We start from the raw sequence: 8,501 nt of genomic DNA, 5'->3' as shown, positions 1-8,501 counted from the left end.
CACCCAAATCTCATCTTGAGTTGTAGCTCCCACAATTCCCGCGTGTCATGGAGGGCCCTGGTGGGAGGTAACTGAATTATGGGGACAGGTCTTTCCCGTGCTGTTCCTGTGATAGCGAATAAGTCTCATGACATCTGATGGTTTTATAAAGGGGAGTTTCCCTGCACAGGCTCTCTCGTCTGCTGCCATATAAGACCGTGCCTTTCGCCTTCCATCATGATTGCGAGGCCTCCCTAGTCACATGGAAATGTGAGGTCCCCAGCCACATGTGTGAGCCACATGGTGAAACACCATCTGTACTAGAAATACCAAACAACAAAAAAAAATTAGCCAGCGTGGTGGCACATGCCTGTAATCCCAGCTACTTGGGAGGCTGAGGCATGAGAATTGTTTGAACCCAGGAGGCAGAGGTTGCAGTGAGCCGAAATGGTGCCGCTGCACTCCAACCTGGGCAACAGAGTGAGACTCTGCCACAAAATCAAAAAGTAATAAGAAAGAAAAAATGCCATGGAAAACATTATTGTGACAATTGGCAATTCCGAATATGGATTATGTTATTAGGTAACAGCCCTATGCAGTGTTCAATTCCCTGATTTTGCTAATTACTGTAGTTCTGAAAGAAAAGGTCCTTGTTATAAAGAAATACACCCTGATTCGGTGGTAAATGGGCACAATGTCTGTCACTTACTCTCAAATGGTTAAAAAAAAAATAGTGATGTATGTAAACAGACACAGAGTTCATGGTAAAGCAAATAGGGAAAAATGTTAACTTTTGGTGACACAGGCACAAAATACAGATATAAAGGAGTTCTTTGTACCATTCTTGCAGCTTTTCTGTAAACTTGGAATCTTATCAAAATAATTTTAAAACAAAACAGAAAAACAAAAAAGAGCTATGTACCATGTCTAAAAACAACCCCCATAAGAATGCCTAACATTTCACTAGAATTAAAATTCTAATGGCTTAAGGAAAGAACTACATCAACGAAAAGCTATGCCACTTTCGAAGATGGAAAGAATTAAATGTTAATTTTCCCTCAATTTAATCTAAATTGAAAAATTCACACAGTTCCAATCAGCAGCTGCTTATCTTCCTGGACATCCATTCATGGCACACCTAACTTTCTGAAGAACAGCAGATCACAGCCAGATCACTGTGAAAATGAGCAGTCACTCACACCTGCAGCTGTTGAAGCTTCACAGCCAGGACCACCACAGCCCCACAGCCCCACAGCCTCACTTCCATCATCAGGGTAAACACTGTGTACTCAAAGAGGAAAAGGATGTAGTTGGTGGCCTGTCTGCAAGGGCACAGCAAACTAGGGCAGCAGAAAGTCTTCACTGTCTAGGGGAAAGTAAAATTGAAGTTTTGAGCTTCTCAGGAATGAGAGGTGGCGGCCAAGGGGAAGATCACTCAAGACAATTCCCCTCATTTTTTCCCTTTGCACTTACCAGTATTTTTTTTGTTTATGGTTTTTGGTTTTTGTTTTGTTTTGTTTTTTTTGAGACAGAGTCTCGCTCTTGTCACCCGGGCTGGAATGCACCAGCTGTAATCTCGGCTCACTGCAACCTCCACCTCCTGAGTTCAAGCGATTCTCCTGCCTCAGCCTCCCGAGTAGCTGGGATTACAAGGCATCCGCCACCATGCCTGGCTAATTTTGTATTTTTAGTACAGACGGGATTCCACCATGTTGGCCAGGCTGGTCTCAAACTCCCGACCTCAGGTGATCCGCCCACCTTGGCCTCCCAAAGTGTCGGGAGTACAAGCGTGAGCCACCACGTCCAACCAGCACTTAGTGGTATCTAACACACCAACACACCATGTATTCAATTTATCACATTCACTGTCCATTTTTCCTGCCCAACCCACAACTAAAATGCACGTTCTCTGAAGGCAAGGACGTTTACCTATTTTGTTCAGTCCATATCCATGGTGTATAAAACAGAGACTTGTGGGGGAGGGGGCAGGTAATTGCATTTATTCCATGAATATGACTACAGCAAACACACATACACACACATACATATCCACACTATATCTCGAAAGATAGAAAATTATTTTTGCCTCTGAGCAAAAGAACTGAAAGACAGTGGTGGGAGAATATTTGACTGACTTGGTACCACTCTTAAGTTTTCCTATATGTGTATCTATGACCCAGTCCTCTCCTGCTCCCCTACACTCTTAGTGTTAAATCACTATGTTCTGCCTTGGGAAAGCAAGTTATAGACAAATGGGCATATATAATCTGATCCTATTGGGTTGTATGAACATGGGGAGGTAACTGTATCAACAATATAGGGATCCAAGGAAAGCCCTACCCCTGAATCTGATCTCCCACAATCCCGGCTCCTGGGCCTATCCCAACCCACACACATCATACACCGTTTTATTCACACCCAGATGCTTGCCCCTAGAACTGGTCTCCACCCACTGCCCCCTCCCCAGGCCTGGTGCAGCCCACAGTCCCGCCCCCAGAACTGGTCTCCGCCCACAGTCAGCACCGCCCCCAGGCTTGGTGCCACCCATAGCTCCGCCCCTAGAACTGCTCTCTGCCAATCAGCACTGCCCTCCAGGGCCGGTACACCGACAGCCTAGTCCCCGCCCTCCGCCCTGCCCGGAACTGATCTCCGCCCACAGCCAGCCCCAACCTCCAGGGCTGGCACAACCACAGCCTGGTTCCCGCTCAGCCCCGCCCCGGAAATGTAGGTCTCCGCCCCTGTAACCGGTCTCTGCTCTGTCACCTCCGCTCTGCAAGTACCCATCCGCCCAGAGAACTGGGCCCCACCCACAGCCCCGTCCCTGGAACTGGTCTCTGCCCAATCAGCCTCGCCCTCCAGGCCTGGTACGGCCTCAGCCGGTTCCCCGCCTTCAGCCCCGCCCCGGAACTGATCTCCGCCCACAATCAGCCCCGCCCCCAGGCCTCGCGCGGCTCGCAACCTGGCCCCGCCCCCAGGGCCAACCCTAACCCCGCTACTGCCCCAGGCCAGGGCCCAACTTTGTGCCCACTAAGCAAACTAGAACACCTCTGCCCGAGGCTGGGGTGCGCGGCCATCGCTCCCGCCCGCCGCACCTGTCGCCTAAGCGCCGAAACCCCAACTTGCTCGACTCTGCGAGGCTGCCGGCGCGAGCCGGAAGGGGACGTGCTGCGCGGCTCTCCCCAGACCGGAAGCGGAAGCGCGGGGCGGTGCCGTGGGAGGGGCCGCGCGTGGAGCAGCGGGTAGCGAGTCCCTGCGTCCCCGCGAGTCGGCGCTTTTGGCCCCGAGGGAGGGGCCGGGCTCGGTGAGCGACTGACGGGGGCTCGGGTCCGAGTCCAGGGGGCGACGAGGGCCGCGGACACTGCCAGCCGCGGCCCCTGCGTCCCTCCTGGGAGCCGTGTTTACGTCCATGAGGCCTCGGGTTGTGTGCTTAGGTCAGCACGAAGCTGCTGCTTGCTCCTGGGTAGGGGCCCCCCGCCACTGTCGCCTTCTCAGAGAGCCCCAGTCGCCCTCACCCGGGGCGATTCTGCGCCCCAAGGGACTTTTGGCTGTAGCTGGAGACGGCTGTGGTTGTCACAAATTGTGGGGAGGGGAGGCTACTACTGTCACCCAGAGGGTGGAGGCCGGGGAAGAGGGACACTGCTTGCTCTTAAAGATCAGACGTTGTATAGGACAGTCCCCCACAACAAAGAATTATCAGTATTGCCGAGTTGGGAAACCCTGGACTAGGGCCTTAAAAAAAAATCTCTGCAGTTCTGAATAAACTACATAAATTGTTAAAAATTCAGCTTAGTCACTTAATAGGGTCTCTAAGTGACAAGATATTTTTAAAGCCTGTGGAGTCACCATAGAATCTCTCTCCAGCCTAGTAAGTTGAGCAAGTCAAATGCACACAGCATGAAGCTGTTTTCTCCCCTCTTAAGAAGCAGATGGCCAGACAGGAATCAGGTAAAGTCAGTCCCGGCCCACAGGCTGGGCCCTTATTACACATTTAATCATTGAGTACCCAAAAAAAGTGAATGGGATGGTGTTTCCAGCAGCTGTATCCAACAACTGTACAACCTATACAAAGCCTCGAAAGAAATCTTTGTGTCTTTTTTTTTTTTTCAGATGAGAAAAGCATCATTCAAGCTCAGATTCGTGTTGAAGCCTGCCACAAGGTCCACCTGTTGTTGTGGGTTTGTGTGTGACCAGGTGAGTACAGTGTGGAACCTACAACAAGGTTCCAGCAGGCTCTGCTGTGTAGAAGAACTGCTCGTGGGCTTTTCCTGTGCTGGGGTTGTAACCACATGGAAGTCACTAAGAATGAAGGTATCTTAAGGAAAGTTCAAGGTAAAAAGACAGAGGTATTTATGGTTACATGTGTGTAAATAAGTAAATACAGTTACATGCAAGTAAGTATCCACAAAACAAGCATACAAATAATGTAAAGATGTGTAACTGTAGCTAAATACAGATTTTCTGGTATGCTATAATGCTAAAAGTTTCTGGATTTTACATGTATATGTAGTAAAATACTTACATGTATATGTAGTGTTACAAGTCTTCCCACTAACAACTAGGAGGACTACTCAGCAACATTCTTCAGGCCTGTTTGATTTGACTTTTTTTTTTTCTTGAGACCAAGTCTCGCTCTGTTGGCCAGGCTGGAGTGCAGTGGCGCGATCTTGGCTCATTTCAACCTCCACCTCCCAGATTCAAGCAATTCTCCTGCCTCAGTTTCCTGAGTAGCTGGGACTACAGACAAGTGCCACCACGCCCAGCTAATTTTGTTTGTATATTCAGTAGAGACGGGTTTTTGCCATGTTGGCCAGGCTGGTCTCGAACTCCTGACCTCAAGTGATCCACCCACCTCAGCCTCCCAAAGTGGTGGGGTTACAAGCAACAGCCACCGCACCCAGCTGTCGATTTGATTTCTAAAGGCATATCAGCCCTCCACCGAACTTCAAAATATAAGGGCATTTGTAAAAAGGATGATTTATTAGTAACAAATTTAAAATTAAATTGACCAGCGACCAGATGTGTTTTGAGCAATGGGATTTTTTTTTTCCTAACGAGATTTGAAAACATTTGGAAGAATATTAAGCAACAACTTATAGATTGAAGGGTAGGGAACTGGTTTCCAAAAAGATTGTCCTCTGCACCTTGCCTCCTGTATTAGTCTGTTTTCACACTGCTATAAAGAACTACCTGAGAGTTTTCACACTGCTATAAATAAGTCCCTGAGACTGAGTGACTTACAAAGGAAAGAAGTTTAATTGACTCAGTTCTGCATGGCGGGGGAGGCCTCAGGAAACTTACAATCATGGCAGAAAGCAAAGGGAAAGCAAGGCACGTCTTACATGGCAGCAGGAGAGAGAGAGAGAAGACATAAACGCCAAACTTGTAAACCATCAGATCTTGTGGGAACTTACTATCAGGAGAACAGCAAGGGGGAAGTCTGCCCCCATGATTCAGTCACCTCCTACCAGGACCCTCCTCTGACACATGGGGATTATTACAACTTGAGATGAGATTTGGGTGGGGGACACAGAGCCAACGATATCACCTCCTAATAGGACTTAACTTTGTTTCTTAAAACTTCTCTGAAATAACAGTATGGTGATTCATATTGCAGAGAATCATGTTAAGTAATCTAGTATTAAATTGTGGGGTTTCTACTAATTGTGTGTGTGTTCACCTTTTCCATTCTAGCTTTCCTACAGCATTCTTGAAGGAATGTTTACTTATCATGCAATAGGTATTATTTGAGTGCACAGTTTATGGTGACCAACCATCCTCATTTATTCAGGACCAAGGAGTTTGCTAGGGCACAGGACATCCAGTGTTCAAACCAGTACAATCCTTGGCAAACCAGGTCGCCTCCATGAGTCAGGTCCTAGGTCAGATGCACAGGGACCCTGGAGGACCTGAAATGGCCCCTGTCCTACATAAAGTTTACCTTCTAACAGGGAAGATAAATTTTAAACCATGAATGACAGGAGTGATGTGGGAGCTTGGCACTAGTGAACTTGATCAGAGGGAACAGGGAAGCTTTCTTGGGAAGGATATTTAGCTTGAGAGCTTAAGTTGTTACAGAACCAAACTGGGGTCTGCTCACCTGGTGATGCAGTGAAACCAGATGTCTATATTGAGGATTGCCGCGATAGATAGAAAGGCTTTTATTGCAGAACACTAAGCAAGGAGGACCAGACCATTAAATGTTCAAATCCTGGCCTCCCCAGTGGCTTTTAGGCAAGGAATTTTTTTTTTTTTTTTTTTTTTTTTTTGAGACAGTCTCACTCTGTTACCCAGGCTGGAGTACTGTGTCACAATCTTAGCTCACTGCAACCCCCGCCTCCCGGGTTCAAGCAATTCTCTTGCCGCAGCCTCCTGAGTAGCTGGGATTACAGGCACCCACCACCACGCCCGGCTAACTTTTGTATTTTCAGTAGAGACGGGGTTTCACCATGTTGGCCCAGCCGGTCTCAATCTCCTGACTTCGTGATCCACCCACCTCAGCCTCCCAAAGTGCTGAGATGGTACAGGCATGAGCCACCACACCTGGCCTTTTTTTTTTTTTTTAATGAGACAGAATCTCACTTGGTCACCCAGGCTGGAGTGCAATGGCACGATCTCAGCTCACTGCAACCTCCACCTCCCAGGTTCAAGTGATTTTCCTGCCTCAGCCTCCCGAGTCCCTGGGATTACAGGCACATACCACCACACCCAGCAAATTTTTTGTATTTTTAGTAGAGACAGAGTTTCACCATGTTAGCCAGGTTGGTCTCAAACTCCTGAACTCAGGTGATCCACCTGTCTAGGCTTCCCAAAGTGCTGGGATTACATATGTGAGCCACTGTGCCCGGCTAGACAAGGATTTCTGAAGGCAACAGTAAATTACAGAAAAGCAGAAGCTCCAGGCAAAATCATAAAGCAATACATGGAGGTTACACACTGGTTTAGACCTAAAAGGGCAAGGATGTCTTGAAGCAGGAGCTTATGGGTCATAGGTAGATTCAAAGATTTTTCTGATTTGTAATTGGTTAAGGAAAAGAAGCTTTGTTTAAAAATTTAAAGTCAGTAGGAAAATGTTAACTGGCTGGGGGAAGTGACTTTCTCCAAGCCCCTCAGCAAGAAACTTAGCACAAAGAACGCTGAAGCTCAGCCTTCACGTCCCCCTTATCTGGGGTCTCTGAGCCACCAGCTCCATTTGGTGGGGGTCCTCAGTGGGAGTCCCAGCCTCTGAAAGGCAACTTAGGGACGCATGTTAAGATGTTATCTTTAGTTTCCATGGGGAAAGAAACATCTCTGGAGCCTTAACTTCTTTGACTGTTGTTTTAGGTTACTATTACCTTCCTGTTTAACAAGTTCGATATTTACTTTTGGGGCTAGCTGGATGCTCGGAATTTCCCTTAAAGGAACTTCAGGATTTTCCTTTATTTTCCCACTTGGGGTTCACAGGCCCCTGAAAAAGGGAATTGCTGCTCCATCTCCAAGTTGGGGTCAGATGTAGCTAGTCATAGGGCTCGACTAGAGTGAGGGGACAGGGATATGTCCAAGACAGCACTGCCATCGAGGAAGCTGCATAAGGAAAGGCCCTGCAGCAGGAGAGAGGCTGCCATGCTCCCTGCACTGGGAACACAGGGATGGCTGAAGCTGAGACAAGAACAGGGAAAGAAGCTGGGCGCAGTGGCTCACACCTATAATCCCAGCACTTTAGGAGACCAAGGCGGGCTGATCACCTGATGTCAGAAGTTCGAGACCAGCCTGGCCAACATGGTGAAACCCCATCTCTACTAAAAATACAAAAATTAGCTGGGTGTAGTGGTGCACACCTGTAGTCCCAGCTGCTCAGGAGGCTGAGACAAGAGAATTGCTTGTACCTGGGAGGTGGCGGTTGCAGTGAGCAGAGATTGTGCCACTGCACTCAGCCTGAGTGTAAGAGTGAGACTCCTCAAAAAAAAAAAAAAAAAAAGAACAGGGAAAGAGATGTGACCAAGACCAAGAGGGAGGCAGACTTGGCCTCACTTCAGACTGTTCTCAGGCCAGTGGGAAGACACTAAAGAGTTGTGGGCCAAAGGGTGATGCAATTTGCATGTAGTGTAAGCATGCAGATAACAAGGACTTCAGGATTCAGAAGGAAGACGTTTAAGAGGCAAAAGAGGTGTTCGGAGGTAGTTTAGGAATCAGATGATTGCTCCCTACGCCTGGATGATGGTCTTGGAGTAGGAAGGATGTAGAAAGAAGAGACCTGGGAGTTCAGAGCTGAGAGAATGTGATGCTGCTTGCTTTCCTCCATGCATTGGCCAGAGGGCTGAGAGCACTCACTGTGCCCCAGCTCCTGTCTGTGCAAACCTGCAGGTAGCCCCCTTAGCCCAGGGCCATGTGCCTGCCCTCACTTTGCCACTCACACGGCCTCAGATCTGCATCCTCAAGGAAGTCAGGCCTGCATATGTTTAGGCCCTGTCCAGCACGGTAGCCACTAGCCACATGGAGCTATTTCAGTTAAACCAATGAGAATGAAACACAGTTAAAAAATTCAT

This window comes from Hylobates moloch, unplaced genomic scaffold (assembly GCF_009828535.3).
Source record: "Hylobates moloch isolate HMO894 unplaced genomic scaffold, HMol_V3 SCAFFOLD_12, whole genome shotgun sequence".
NCBI classification, from domain to species: Eukaryota; Metazoa; Chordata; class Mammalia; order Primates; family Hylobatidae; genus Hylobates; species Hylobates moloch.
Note: the sequence above shows the minus strand (reverse complement) of the source record.